This window comes from Cervus elaphus, chromosome 12 (assembly GCF_910594005.1).
Source record: "Cervus elaphus chromosome 12, mCerEla1.1, whole genome shotgun sequence".
NCBI classification, from domain to species: domain Eukaryota; kingdom Metazoa; phylum Chordata; class Mammalia; order Artiodactyla; family Cervidae; genus Cervus; species Cervus elaphus.
In genome coordinates, this window is record NC_057826.1 from 48905636 (window position 1) to 48915596 (window position 9961).

General features: G+C 39.3%; 1 pseudogene; it reads left to right on the forward strand.

Annotated features, from left to right (window-relative positions):
• Positions 1 to 965: 965 nt before the first annotated feature.
• LOC122705644 lies at positions 966 to 1440 on the forward strand (annotated as a pseudogene).
• The last annotated feature ends 8521 nt before the right edge of the window (positions 1441 to 9961 follow it).

Below are 9961 nucleotides of genomic sequence, written 5' to 3' on the forward strand. Positions count from 1 at the left end.
TCAAAGACTAACTTTGATAGGGATAAGATATAGTACCTGTCCTCAAGGACTACGTTTGGTTGGGAAGAGAGTGAATACATAAATAGTTTTAGAGTAAAGTATGTGACATGATAGCGGCAAAAATAAAGCACTAAAAGTTTAGAAGAGTTATGGAAAAGCTTTTGGTGGCATTTGAGATGAAACTTGATTTGATAGAGGTTTTCTGTTTCTTGAAATATGGGGAAGGGTGGCTTTGGCAGGAATGAATAAACAAAAAAATACCTAAAAATCCAGGCTTGAAATCACTGGCTACAGTTTGCCTCTAGATGAAGAGACGAGATAGATAATAGACTGTTGTTGTTGCTATTCAATTGCTAAGTTGTGTCCAGCCCTTTGAGATCTCATGAACTTTAGCCTGCCAGGCCCCTCTGTCCATGGGATTTCCCAGGCAAGAATACTGCAGTGGGCTGCCATTCCCTTCTCCAGGGGATCTTCCCAGATCAGGGATCAAATTCATGTCTCCTGCATTGGCAGGTTGATTCTTTATCACTGAGCTACCAGGGAAGCCCTTAGGAGATAGAGATAGAAAAGCAAACTGGTATCTTGGAGATTACTGAACATCGAGCTGGTCCTTCGTTTCTCCTTCCCTCCCTCCCTCCCTCCCTTCCTTTCTCCTCTCCTTTCCTTCTTTCCTTCCTCTCTCTTTCTTTCTTTCCTTCCTTCTTACCTTTTTAATTCAAAAGGTAACAGAAAACTATTAAAAATAAAATGACATAAGTGATATCAAAGCCAAAAGAAGGAGAGTTTTAAAGAGGAAAGCAACATTATTCACAATAACTTGTAAAGTAGAAACAACTCAAATGTGCATTAACTAATGAATGGATAAACAGGTGTGGTAAATCCATACAATGGAATATTATTTAACCATAAAAAGTAATGAAGTTCTGCCTTCCGGTTCCGGCTGTGCGGGAGCGCGCAGCGTAGACATGAGGCTGCTCACCCACAACCTGCTGAGCTCGCACGTGTGGGGGGTGGGGCCCCCGTGGCTTCCCCCTGCGTCTCCAGGCCACGGAGGTCCGCGTCAACCCTGTGGAGTTCAACCCCGACTTCATAGCGCATATGATACCCAAAGTGGAGTGGGTGGTGCTTCTGGAGGCTGCGGACACACTGCATCTCGTCGAGGTGCCTAAAGAGCCAATTCAGGGATATGAGCATAACGAGGAATTTCTGAGAAAGATGCACCACGTGCTGCTGGAGGTGGAGGTCTTGGAGGGCACCCTGCAATGCCCAGAGTCGGGAGGTCTGTTCCCCATTAGCTGTGGGATCCCCAATATGCTGCTGAGTGATGAGGAACTGAGACATAAACTGTGCCAGGCGCCGGTTTTTCACTCTGGTTGTGTGAATCTTTGTTTACACATTATCTTGTTTGTTAGTCCTATCCTGTGTATCCCTAACCCTTGACCCAGTGACGCACCACACACAGTGTTTTTGAGCTCGATATTATATATATATTTTTCTCATTAAAGGTTCAAAACCAAAAAAAAACCCAAAAAAGTAATGACGTTCGGAAACACATTACAATATGGATAAACCTTGAAAACATTATGCTAAGTTAGATAAGCCAGTCACAAAGGACTACATATGAGATTCTATTTATATAAAATATCCCAAATAGACAAATCCATAGAGGCAGAAAGTAGATTAGTGGTTGCCTATGGCAGAGGGGCAGGTGGGGGAATTATGGGATGACAACTAAGGTCAGTGGGTTTCTTTTTGGGGTAATGACATGTTCTAAAATGAACTGTGGGGGCTTCCCTGGTGGCTCAGTGGTAAAGAATCTGCTTGCCAATGGAAGAGACACAAGTTTGATCCCTGGTCTGGGAAGATTCCATATGCAGCAAAGCAGCTAAGCCTGTGTGTCACAACTACTGAGCCTGGGAGCTGCAACTATTGAACCCACATGCTGCAACTACTCGGTTCACATGCCTTAGGGCCAGTGCTCCACAACAAGGGAAGCCACCACAATGAGCAGCCCTTGCACTGCTACTAGAGAGTAGCCCCTGCTCGCCGCAACTAGAGAAAAGCCCACGCAGCAACAAATTGTGATGATCAGCACACAACTCTGTGAATATATTAAAAGCCATTGGTTTAAATGCTTTGGATGAACTGTATATGTGAGTTATATCTCAGTCTATCTGTTTAAGAAAAAAAATGGTGAAAGAAGTGGCCTGTAGTATCAGTTTTAGTAGGAAGATCAAGAAGGATGGGGTCTTCCCAGGTGGCGCTAGTTGTAAAGAACCTGTCTGCCAAAGCAGAAGACATAAGAGACATGGGTTTGATCCCTGGGTTGGGAAGATCCCCTGGAGGAGGGCATGACAACCCACTCCAGTATTCTTGCCTGGAGAGTCCCCATGACAGAGGAGCCTGGCAGGCCATAGTCCACAGGGTCACAAAGAGTCCGATATGACTGAAGCACCTTAGCCCACACACACACACAAGAAGGAAGATTACCAAAAAAGGGCTATAGGATTTTATCAGTTCACTGGTGACCTTTGAAAAGGAAATTTCTTCCCTGAAATGATGGGAGCAGAAATGAGTCGGTAGAGAGGAAGTTTGGTCATTAAGTGTGAAACCATAGGACATGAACTCTCACAACTTCCTCCTACTCCGCCTCAACATTTACTTTAAAAAATTTTCCTATTAACATTAATTATTTCTGAAGAAAGGCATCCTTTGGGGCTAGGGTTTGACTCTTCACCTGAGCTTACTTTCTGCTCTCAGTCTCAGAATCTTGCCTGATGTATTGTGTTCTTTCTCCATTGAATCATGAAGAAATATCAGATAGTCTTGAAGATAAATGAGATAGGAGGACTTGCTCTACCGCATAACAAGATTTATTCCAAAGCTATAGTAGTTCAGTTAGTGTGATATTTGTTTGGGGGCAAAGAAATAGATCTCTAGAATGAATAGACCTCTAAAGTCTGGAAGCAGATCTGTGCGAGGGCTGACTGGGGGGCACTGCAGAGCAAAGAGGGAAAAGAAAGATTTTTTTAAACAAATGAGGCTAGAATGACTGCCAAGTGAAGAAAAATGAAATCAAACTCCTACCCTGTACCAGACAGAAAAATAAATACCTGCTGATTAAAAATCAAATGCAGGAAGTAGAATTAGTCATCCCTAAGATTATATAAAGAATATCTTCATGACCTTAGGGTTTGGTAAGGATTTCTCAAAAAAGACATTAAAAAATGTAAAGGCAAAGACTGATAAGTTGAATCCCACTTAAAGCTAAAAGTTTTCAGCCATTAGTTTTGTATATAAATTTTGTATTCTTTTACTAAGAAAACATCCAAATTGGATATCGACAGGGACCTAAAGCCTGGATCCACATCTAGTCTTTTCAAACAATACCTTCTTTATTTTCTAAGCAAACTTTATTTCCAAAGATGGTATTGTAGATATAGGCTTTTTCTATTTATTTCTTAATCTTTAGGTTTGCAATAATTTCACTGAAATATTTCTTTTCCTCAACCCAAGAAAGATGCCATAATCTCTGTATAAAAAGAGCTTCTATTCCTTTTGATTGGTTCATGAATAAAATTGGGCTTCCCACATGGTGCTAGTGGTAAAGAATCCACCTGTCAATGCAAGAGACATAAGAGACACAAGTTTGATCCCTGAGTTGGGAATATCCTCTGGAGGAGGAAATGGCATCCCACTCCCAGTATTCTTGCTGGAGTATATCATGGACTGAGGAGCCTGGTGGGCTACAGCCTATGAGGTTGCAAAGAGATGGACACGACTGAGCGTCTGAGCACACACGTGAATAAAATCATCCACCGTCTTGAGGTATAAGCCAGATCTCAAACCACAGCCATAATTAACACAGATAACAAAACGAAGCCAACTTAAGATCACTTGAGCCTCCAAACTATGTGATTCCAAGAGTCTAGGCCATTGACCTCTACCTCTCTTGGTCCTAGGACCACATCCAACACAAAGGGGCTTCTCTGGTTCCTCCTAACTAGGCCTGGCCAGAAATTAATATATGAGTTTCCGTAGCCCACATAGAACTGATCTCACTATCTTTCTAATTTAAAATCATGGTTACTAACCTCACCAATAAATCTAGTAAAGACAATTAAAATTGCTCTTTAAAGCCTAAACACTCATATTTTGAAGTTCTACCTATTTTGAGGTAAAATTTCCATGGGACTATAAGACCTGTTTCCCAATAATTTAATCCTTATTTCAGCCAGGCCGAAGCTAAACTGAATCTGTTTAGGCCAAAGTTACACTGACCTAGATCACATCCAAGTCCACCATAAAGGACCATAAACCAAATATACTTTTGAAGGCTGTGTTGGCCTTCTCCAGTCATAAACAGCCACACAGCTATAAAAACTTGCCAACTTATAAATTCTTTCAGACTGTCAAATGTGAAAACCCACAAACCCACAAACATAAAGTCCTAAAGTGCCTCACATGGATATCCCAAAAGCCTCAAGTATTGCATAATATTTTAGACTCTATAGTGTCAGTCCTTGTTTGTCTATTTAAGATTTCTAGCTAAGCTGGAAACCAGGGATTTTAGGAGGCCAGGTTCAGAACCAGTTGAAAAATAAGACATAGGAGTTTTCTTAGCAGATTTTTTAAAATCTATTTTTTTTATAAATTGGGGAATGTGGCTTGAATTTGCAGCCACAAAAGTATCTTGATATGTCTCCCATGAATTGAAAAGCCCCAAACTATAGGATTTCTCTGAGCTGGAACAGAGTCCATTCATGAGTTTCCACATGAAAATAGACACAGGGCCTGCACCTCACATTTAGTCAGATCTGAAAGAGACTCCAGAAGGGGATTCACCATGCAGCTATTTCTCCCAGACTCACCAGTAAGATGTCTCTTCTCATGCAGTAAGACGTGTGTAAGGAAAGGGGGAGATGCCAGGATGGTCCTCAAGCAAACAATCATTCAAGAAAACATGAGAAGTGGTGGTGATGTGCTCTGAAAATGAAGGGCCCAGAAGCCAAGGACTGCAGGTGGCCTTTAGACACAGGAAAAGATGCAGTAAACAGAGCGCCCTCTGGAGACTCCAGAAGAAACTGTTAAATTCATTAAACAAGGAGGCCATTAGACTGAGGTGTCTCTAAGGCCATGGCAGCCTACCTAAGTAAACCAAAATCTAAGCCTGTAAATGCCTCAAGATTGTGAAATAGAAACCTAGGATACCGAAACACAAATAGTCAACTAGGTCTTAAGCTAAAACCAATCAAATAATTTCCTTTTTCTGCTTCTGCCTCTTCTCTATACAGGTTTCACCCCAGCTGCCTTCACTGGAGTGCTTCTAACCACTTCTGTTTTGATACTGCCCATTTGAATCAATTTTTTACTCAAATAAGTTCTTAAAATTTTAATATGCCTCAGTTTATCTTTGAACAGAACACAGTTCTGAAGACACCTTAATTTTAACTCAAGAAGACACATGTTCAACTTCTGATCCCTAGAACTATAATATAATAGCTTTGGGTTGTTTTAAGCTGTTAAACTTGTGAGTAACTAGTAATAGTAGCTGTGGGAAGTGAGTACACACGTCCTCTATTAGGACCATCCTCATGGCCGCAGGTAAGCACTGCTTCTGTGGATGCTAGCTGAGTCCTTCAACTTAGCAACAGGTCCTAGAAGATGGCAAGTCCTTCGGCCCTTCCAACCTCTGCTAGGCTCCATGGTGACATGAATGGAACATCCACTTCCAGGGCTTCTGCTTAATTTTTTCAAAGGCTACTGACTTGTTGCTACAGTATACTTCTTACAAATTGGAGAGCATTTGTGAGGATTCTCAGGATTGGGTTCACTCTCCTTCTTGCTTCACTAGGCCTCTAGAGAGGTAAGGGAAGGGTTAGGGGCCATTCTGGACTGCCTCAGACTCAAATCTCCATGTTTTGCTCATTACCTTTTTTGACAGTTGTCCCACTTTCCTTGAGTAGTTGGTGTTTATGAATCTCTGACCCTGTCTTCCCTATTTTTAGTTAATTTCCAAGGACTTGGAGGTGAAAAAAATCAATTATCTTGCTTCAATCTACCATCCTTACCTACAAGTCTTCCATTACAGTTTTTAAGTTTTCATCTCCACACATTTTTTAAAATTCTCAGATAATTTTGTCTTTTGTTCTTTCATCATCTTGAAACCATTAATTAAAAATTATTCAGAATTACCTTTTTAAATATAAGAAGTAAAATTTTTCATAAGAACCATTTGCTCCCATTACACAAAATGCTTTTTATCTTTTTTTTAAAGCAAAATCTTTTTGTATGCCTGATGATTTTATTTTGATTGCTTTCCATTTACTTATTTTTAAAGAGGCCTATATTGGTCCAAACTATTAAGATGCAATATGTTGGGAAGAAATTGATACAGGTTCCCAAGCAAATGTTCAAGGCCCAGAAAAAGAATAAGAAATTTCTAAATGTTCATATTTCCTCTTTATGACTCTAAATATACAGCAGCATGGGGAAGAAGGGAGGCACCTAGTGTCTGATGCATTGCAGAAGAAAGCTTTGCCATCGTAGCCAGGAGTTAACCAGTCCAGGGCCTCTGCAGGGTAACCTTAGAAAAAGGGCTGCTGCTTACTCCTCCCAGGTGTTTCCTTGTATCAGAAGATAGACTAGCTTCTGTTTTTCAAATTGATCTCTAGTATATCCTCACCTACAGCTCTCACTGCTGAATGAGTATTTGATGGATTTCCATCAAAGTGTCCTTTTTAGTCTAGTAATTTGTCTTCTTGAGAAACTCAGAAGTTCCCTGCACATTGAAGATTAAGTAGAACTTCTGTTAAAAAAACAGGATCACAAAGCAATGAGAAACAATGAAAAGTGAGTGCCCACAATACTTTTCAGTTCTTTTCCCATTAGCCTCTCAAATTTGCTTATAGATGTCATTCATTCATTTGTTCATTCATTTATTCATTCAACATTTATAGGCCTAAGAGCCTGGCTTTATGCAGGGCAAAAGGAATACAAAGACAAGTAAAATGAACTCCTGACAAGATGCTGATTAGATCATCAATGTGATATGAACATTAAAGAACAAATCTGAAGCAGCGCCAGAAACTTGTAAAGGGTGACATTCAAATGTTAGTTATTGTAGAGGAATTTTTCCCAATCATAGTTTATATAGAATTGGATTAAAGCAGGGGCCAACCTCTAGCTTCCTTCATGTAAAACAGCAGTGAACTCTCAGGTCATTCAAAGGTTTGACAGTCTAAAATTGGTCAAAAGAGTTGTAATCACTTGGCAGGGACAATTCTACTCTAGTTCAGAGAAGCAGAGTCCCCAAGAAGTGTCTCCATTGACAGCAATGGCAGCAGCAAGGAGATAGGTCTTTTAAGAAGATAATAAATTAGGTTGTTGATCATTCTTTGGAAAATTTTTTGTGTGTTGCTAATTAAATGCATTGTATTTCTTTTAATTAGAAAACAGGTTTAATTTGTTTTTACTTATTAGTGATCAGTAGATCCCTTTTTCAATGTGGTGTATTTGTATATATATATACACACACATATATGATGAGGGGCACAGCAACCCACTCCAGTATTCTTGCCTGGAGAATCCCATGGACAGAAGAGCCTAGTGGGCTGTAGTCAAGTGGGTGGCAAAGAGTTGGACACAACTGAAGCAACTTAGCATGCACGCATACACACACACACACACACACACACACACACATATATGAACATGTTAGTCGCTCAGTCGTGTCTGACTCTTTGTGATCCCATGCACTGTAACCTGCCAGGCTCCTCTGTCCATGGAATTCTCCAGCAAGAATACTGGAGTGGGTAGCCATTCCCTTCTCCAGGGGATTTTCCCACCCCAGGGATCAAACCTGGGTCTCCTGCATTGCAGGCAGGTTCTTTATCGTCTGAGCCACCAGGGAAGCCCACATATATATATATATATATATACACACACACATATAAATATACACACATACACGCACACATAAATATATACACACACAATAGAATATTACTCAGCTATCAAAAAGAATGAAATAATTCCATTTGCAACAACATGAATGGGCCTAGAGATTATCATACTAGTTGAAGTAAATCAGAAGAGAAAGACAAATACCATATGATATCACTTATATGTGGAATCTAAAACATGATGCAAATTAACATATGTGTGGAACAAAAAAAGACCCACCAGAGAACAGACTAGTGGTTGCCAAGGGGAAGCAGGGTGGAAGAGGGGAAGATTGGGAGTTTGGGACTAGGAGTTTGGAATTAGCAGATGGAAACTATTATATAGATGATGAATAAATAACAAGGTCCTACTGTATAGCACAGGGAACTACATTCAATTTCCTGTGACAAACCATAATAGAAAAGAGTATAAAACAGAATATATATATATATATATATATATATAGCTACACAGCAAAGTGACTCAGTATATACATGTATATAATTGAGTCACTTTGCTATGTAGAAGAAATTCATGCAACACTGTAAACCAACTATACATCAATAAATTTTTTTAAATTTAAAAATTTTGAAAAACTCTTAAAACAATCTGGAGTCTTATCTAGCTGCTGGGAAAAATGGATCAAAGGCTAAGTAAATCATGCCAATATTTACTATTCAAGTGGCATTACCAAATACAAGGAGGGCAAAAGGACAATTTATGTATTTAGTTGAACATTTTTTTCCTTAGAGAAATTAGCTAGTGGAACCAAAAGTAGTATCTTGTTGCTATTAAAGTCACTCTTCTAATATAAAACTTAGCACTTCAAAACTTTGTATCTGTGAATCTGGGTAAAGAATAAAATTATTATATATTTTTAAAAGTGAAAATTTTAGCCTTTGTCTAATCTGACATTTAACAGTTATTACATGTGAGCCCAGTTAATAAGAATGGATTATTTGATGAAAATAGTAAACAGTAAATGCTTACTATGTGCCAGGCATTATGCTAGGCACTTATACAATCATCACAACATCCCTCTGAGATAAATAACATGATTATCTCCATTTTACAGATAAAGAAACTGAGGCACAGCAAGTATAAATTATTTGCCCAAAGTCATGCAATTGCTAAGTGTTGGAGATGGGATTTGAATTCACAAGATCAATCTGTAGAACCTGACCTCTTAACCATTTCACCTTTAATTTGATTTTGAGGAAGGATATCCTATTACAAAAGCAACTACTGCTATCACAGCATCTCAGCATAGCATCTTAGCACAGCAAGGTAAGTTTTGAGATCTGCTAGCCCTGAATTCAAGCCAATTACTTTTGGGCAAGTTACATACTCTCTAAGCCTGACTCTTATGAAGATTCAATGACAACATATACAAAACAGTTAGCACTTGGTAAGTAATTAATCAACACTACTAACAAAACTAGTGGAGATGATGGAATTCCAGCTAAGCTATTTCAAATCCTAAAAGATGGTGCTGTTAAAGTGCTGCACTCAATATGTCCACAAATTTGGAAAATCCAGCAGTGGCCACAGGACTGGAAGAGGTCAGTTTTTCATCCCAATTCCAAAGAAGGGCAGTGCTAAAGAATGTTAATTGTACTCACTTCCCATTCTAGTGAGGTTATACTCAAAATCCTTCAAGCTAGGCTTCAGCAGTACGTGAACCAAGAACTTCCAGATGTACAAGTTGGATTTATAAAAAGCAGAAGAACCAGAGATCAAATTGTCAACATTTATTGGCTCATAAGAGAAACCAAGGAAATTCCAGAAAAACATCTACTATTGTTTCATTGACTGTGCAAAAGCCTTTGATGGCGTGGATCATAATAAACTGTGGAAAATTCCTAAAGAGATGGGAATACCAGATCATCTTACCTGTCTCCTGAGAAACCTGTATGCAGGTCAAGAAGCAACAGTTAGAACCTTATATGGAACAACGGACAGGTCCCAAATTGGGAAAGGAGTATGTCAAGGCTATATATTGTCACTCTGCTTATTT